The 6,322-nt window shown below is 36.6% G+C and overlaps 1 protein-coding gene across 4 annotated transcripts in view; it reads right to left on the bottom strand.

The window, feature by feature from the left end:
• The window catches only part of LOC141913823 (uncharacterized), a 59,946-nt gene extending 54,282 nt beyond the window's left edge, over window positions 1–5,664 (bottom strand). For all 4 annotated transcript variants that reach the window (XM_074805009.1, XM_074805003.1, XM_074804997.1 and 1 more), the window contains exon 1: window positions 5,618–5,664. The gene's annotated coding sequence lies outside the window, so the exon portion shown is untranslated. The remainder of the gene's footprint in view (window positions 1–5,617) is intronic.
• Between the last annotated feature and the right edge of the window lie 658 nt (window positions 5,665–6,322).

Raw genomic sequence — 6,322 nt, forward strand, 5'->3', positions numbered from 1 at the left:
TATGAAAAATATTTTTAGTAGCGCATTGATTGTATACCATTGATATGCTAGTGATAGTCAGGCTTAAAATCGCCATAATTCAATCTAAGTCTTACTTAGCCGCCACAACCCTTGTGAACAAGAATGAGCACTTATGCCTATGCTAAACACATTACTTAAGCTGAATTGGGACCTATTACTGATTTGAAAAAAAATCTGAGACTGAAGCAAAGTATTTGTTTGAGAACATTTTTTTTCAAAAAGAGATTGATTGATATTGGTCCACATATTTTACCTGCAGATTAGCGGCGCCATGGTTGCGTGACATCCGCGGAATAAGCGATTTATGGCTATTAAAGCTCTGTGATCTTTCCATGGCATGAAAATTCGACGAAACTCCTCACTTTTCAATCAAGTTTTAAAGAGATCCATATAAAGATAACTCAAAAGATCAGCTGCAGTGGCCTTAGTTGAAAACCTGTACAATTCCCATTTATCCAACATTTTTTTCTATGTACCGTCTATAGAAACCACGGCTTAGATTTGAACGGTCGCAAAAATGCCCCACGTAATAGTAACGTCAAGATTTTTTCGCTCGAACCAAAGACATACCAACGTACAAAGCCCATACTGAAGGCAATTGTCTATCTTACACAGCAATGGAGAAATGCTCAAATCCGTTAATAATAGAACATAGAACATGAAAATACTAGATCCGTATTGAATAGTAATAACTTTTTACCTTTCAGGTCCCGGTTATGCTTTCATTTGATAGTTGATTGCGATATTCATAAATAGAAATATCATTCTGTGGGGGCGAAATAATTCAGAACATGTTGAATTAAGTAATGAAGGTGGGAAAAAGATGAGATTTCAGAAAAGTATCTCTTCGGAAAAGTATCTATCCTAAGTCTAAGTTATTTCTTTAAGGTTAGCTTATGTCACTTGAAATCAAATATTAATGTCGAATCATTATTATCATCAGGGAAACTCTTTAGCGAGAGACTTTTCCCCATGGTATTCAACACATCAAAGAGCAGCGTATTGAATAGAGCTCGCGTATCACTTTCCAGCAACAAGCAGACGTCATTTTCATGAATATTTCATACAGATCCTTTGCTCGTTAGAAGCCACCCATTCCAAGCATTCAAGTCCCCCCATAAAATTATCCTTTCGAATCTTCAGATTCCTAGTTCGCATGGTCGTATTTTCATTTCGAGGCATTTGGGAGTCTTGAATTAACAATTGATGCAATAAAAAGCTTATTGATATACGATAAAGTTTATACCAGATATTACGGCATTAATATGAAGAACTATCTGCATATAAAACGAAAACGGTTTTGAAATGAGATATTGTTTTCACTTCATTCTTTATACTTCAATAAGATCCTAATAACAGAAACAAGACAATCAATTTTGATAAATTATTTGACACCTGAGAAAAAAATGTAGAATTTTATTGGATAAGCTAATGTGGTTTTGAAATGAGATATCGTTTTCACTTCATTCTTTATACTTCAATAAGATCCTAATAACAGAAAAAACGAAGACATTGATATGTCAGTGCAGACATTTTAGAGCATGATACTGTTGGTATAGACTATGGGTAGTCATTGGTGTAAGTACAACACTTTTTTACTGAAATTATTTCAATCGCTAACTGAAGTCCCTGTCAACCAAAGCAAATATCAAAATGCTTCAACTATTTAAAGGCGCTGTGGGGGCCGTTTTCAATTTTACACCCGACCTGAGCAATTTGTCAAAGCTATTAAACGCTTTCATTAAATACTTTGGGAAACCATGAAAGGAAACGCTTTGTCTACGGTGTAAAACATTTGGCCACATTTCAAACATTTCTCATTGTCAGAGAAACTTTGCATTGATCTGAATTGTCAAAGACTGTCAAATGGCATGTAAAAAGACATGCCTACGGCATCAGACAAGCTGTTACAATAATTAAGCTATATACCACAAGTATTTTCGAAAGGAGATTTCTTCTACGACAGTGCCTAAACTCTCAAATATCAAGACTATAATATAAGTTAACCAACTCAAAAACATTTTTCCATCCATGAATCTGTACTGATGAGATCAATATAGCCAAATTATATGAGATATGTTAAAGATAACTTCCCAAAGTATGCCCATCATGAATTTCAATGAAAGAAGGTAAATCATTCAGAAACTGAAAATAATTGCAACCGATGAGCGATCTTGATTCTGATCAGCCGTTTTTTGGGCAGCAGATGTATCTAGGGTTGATAACGTACAAAACAAATATCAAGACAATCCATTGCAGGATCTTCAAAACTTCCCAAAACAGCTGCATTCCATCTATGGACGGATAAACGAAAATTGAATGCAATAGCCATTTGAGGCTACACCCTAAATGGGTTAAACTCACACAGAAACTTGAATGAAATGTAATTTTCATTGAGAACTGTTAACCTAACCGTTGGTATACAATTGCTGGCACGAGCTTGCAAAATGTGTATCAAGAAGATGCTGGCAAGGATTCAGTACTGAGGGAGCAGTTAATACAAGCTGAAATAACCAGCTTCCATCATCTGCAAGACAGGTGAACCTTTATCTCATACACCTGGAAAATACTAGCGTTTGGAAAATTACTAAAAAATCGGTTTCTCTTTTTGCTGAAAAATGGGGAAACACATGCTCGAGGTTTTCTAGATAAGACTAAGTGTTCGACAGTGGCAATCGGAGATGCTGTTTGTACCGAGCAAGGATCCACCAGGTTCACAAGTGTGCATTTGGACAACGATACCTGGATTCCGTCTCAGATTCCATTAAATACAATCCACGATTTCTCAAATTCTATAAACAATGGATAAGAACATATATATATCAACTAAGATCCATCCGAGTTTACTGAGATATGATTTACTTTACGTTTCATGCAGGAGGTTGAAAATGTAAAGCGAATTGAAAATGAACTAGATTTCGATCGAGACGTCCTATTGGTGCACACGCCATCTAGTGGGATAGACATGACACGGGGTCCTCATTGTAGAACGAGGAACTCCATACATGAAGGCGCTGCCATTGCTCATCTTGGATGTCGCAACACTGCAGACACTGGCGAAATATGATCATATTGAACAATATAATTTTTGATTATTTGAAAACAGAAATAACAGCATACACTTTATTCTAGGTCTTCGCTTCTCTTAAAATGTTTTTGAATGAGAAAGCAACAACTTGGCATAATCAAGGGATGGACCTTGAAATCTAGACAAAAAGCTAAATGAGAGCCAATGCCAAAAGATTTTCAGAACAATTCTCCGCAATACATTCGTGTTCAAGACAATGAAATCCGTTAGGTTTTTCATTTCGATAACAATGTACTAATCACTGGCGGCTTGTCGTGAAACTGTAGGTTTAATCATGGACTCTAAAACGAAGAGTCCATGGTTTAATCCACCTAAACCTATGCTACTCCATTTATTTGACGATTAATTTTGTAAATATATGTCTATCCTCGAGACTTGACATCACTGATATAGATATAGATTATCTTCATGTACAATCGCCTTGTATGAATTATGGGCAAATTGATGATAAAACATATCATGCTGATTTCATTCCATATTTGATAAGCATCATAAATGAATAAAATATTTCAAACGCCGGCAGCAAATTATTTACAAACAAACGACCATCAAGTATCTATATCGCATTTTAAGTATCATACATAAGTTGATTAATGTAATAATATTTTCTGTTTGCCTGTAGCATTTCCATGCATTCCCTTAACACCAAATTTATCACGAAAAACAAGAGCCGGCAAATTGTGCATATATCGCTAAAAGCACGATATGTTTTATACCTAATTACATGAACAACACACTAGCAATGAACCAGCAACAACAAGCAGCGCTATCTGCAAGAGATACAAGAGAAAGCTACATGGCTAACCAGGGTAGTCATGTATGCATTCCCTGGCTATTTGGAGTAAGCCAAATTTGAGGTTGTTAAACCATGGCCATTTCAAATAGTCCGGCATACACTAGAATGTAACACGTAGAATAAAGCTAAACTTCGGTAATTTTGAAGAAAAGATCGCGCTAGTTCGTCTTAGAAAACAGCTATTAACCTTCGGGAGGTTAACCCTGGGAACTACAAACGGTTCGAACGAAATCGCTCTTGAACACGTCTCCGATAAACCAACAAAGAAAGAAAAAACACAAATATTTCTCTATCCATCCATTCTACGCACAAATATTTAATTTGCTGTGAAGAAATCGCATGGACGCAATAGCTGGCATATTTACTCGCTGGAGACGGCATAAGCTCGACGAGACGGAAATATAAAAGCACTTGTTGAATATTACATTATTGCATGTAACTTGCCGGCGACGTACGGAAAAAATTAATCACCAAGAAGACCGGAAAAGACTCGAATCGCATTACTCACGACCATCTTATCAATAGATTAATGAAAACAAGGATGATAACGAAACCCTGGAAGATAGAGTAACACGACACAAGTTTCCATCGCCATAGAAAAGTTTTGCTGAGTTTTCGAACTGCTTCACAATCATCGCAAACATGATATGAAATAAGAAACTCGAGGGGATTTTTTTTGGTCGTGCTCTTTAGATTAATCTGGAATCTCGAGCTATATCGAAAAACGTTTTTCGAACTTCATCCATAAATAAAAGTATCTGGTATCGGCTTTCAGAAAATAATTATAGCCGCCAAATATCAACAGGAGCCCGAGAAATTTCTTATTTGATCTGACAAATGGAAACTTCATTGATTACACGGAATCCTTCTTTTTTCTTTCCTTTCGCGATGAGAGTGACAAAAATCGATACACAGAGATATGGATTACAGCATCAATGCTCTCTTTTAATAGCGTCGAGGAAAAGAGATGTAATACAATAAACGCGGAGGAAATTGCGCATCAGCAATCATGTCAGAATCAGTCAGCGAAATCAGGAGGATTAATTAGAGCGATGATGGGAATAAACTGCGCTATGTAATCCATAAAATCCATGAAATTTACCTTTACTACAATTTTCTATCGGGGTTATTCATAAGTCATAATGATACAAGGCTCGTTTGAAGAACTTTCTCTAGAGAAGAAACGACATTTCTTTTTCAGCTCAGATAAAAAAAAGTCCAAGGAGAACATTGCCAGTTATTTCCATACATGCAGTTAGTTAGCTTCTAGGTTAAATATCTAAATCTATGATTATATCATTTTGAGACCCCACCTCTGGTATTAGTTCAATAACAAATGAATGGGAATATTTCATTTTTTGTGGTGGTGGGTGTATCTGTTACAGCGGAACGGCCAGTATATGATCAGTGCATCATGTAAACTCTAAGAAAGGTCATTCCTAATCAGTAGCAATAAAGCAACCACCAGTCAAACATCATCAATTGGCAAAATAAAGTAATAAACACGAGTTCAACTTAAGGTAAATGAGAAGTATACATTGCTATTATAATCACAATTGATTTTCAAGAATGATTTATTTTTGGTCTAAGTATATGCATTTTTTCGAATTAATGTCGCGCTGCGCTGAATTATAATGAGAAATAGCAGAAACATAAGACAATATGGGTGTAACCCTATTTTCATGTAAATATTCTAAATTGATAAATCTTACCTTTTGTTTGAACAGATCATTAAATATTCCATCAACCCGCACCACAGCTTTTGCTACCACAGGACTCGACATTTTAATTAAGTTTTTTCCCCGACAGTCACTTGCTTAGCAGGAAACTGTCAAACAACGCAATATACAACAGGAATACGAGAGTCGCAATGCGATAAACACCAAGGAGCAACAACCGGTAAAACCAGAAAAACTACAGTATCCAACCCAGTGTTGCACGCGGAACAAGTGAATAATGAAAAACACATCCCCCGCTTTCTTATAAGCAGGACATATGCACCAGTTTCTTCCTTACATAAAACACAGATTTCCGATGAATCCAATCTCTATCGAACTGATATCTCTGGGAGAGAGACCACGCAGAAGAAGGCGATAAAAATTCAATTAAGCCGACATCGGCATCATGCATCGGGATAATGCCGCACAAGTGTTGACATCCGCACTTGAAGTCTGATTGAAGTCCGATGCAGCAAACTCATCTACATTATGTCATTGACAAAATCTGGCCGACCAAACACTCCCAACCGATGAGCGGAATATGAAAGCTTAATTTTGGAAGCTTTAGATTTGAGTAATCGATGATCGATTTTTATACATGGGACAATTACGTCCCGGACTAGATCGGATGAAGAGATGCGCACTGAGTGCTTGCGCTGCAGCTTCGCTGGTTGATGAGGACGATTCAAAGAACTAAAC

This window comes from Tubulanus polymorphus, chromosome 1 (genome assembly GCF_964204645.1).
Source record: "Tubulanus polymorphus chromosome 1, tnTubPoly1.2, whole genome shotgun sequence".
NCBI lineage: Eukaryota > Metazoa > Nemertea > Palaeonemertea > Tubulaniformes > Tubulanidae > Tubulanus > Tubulanus polymorphus.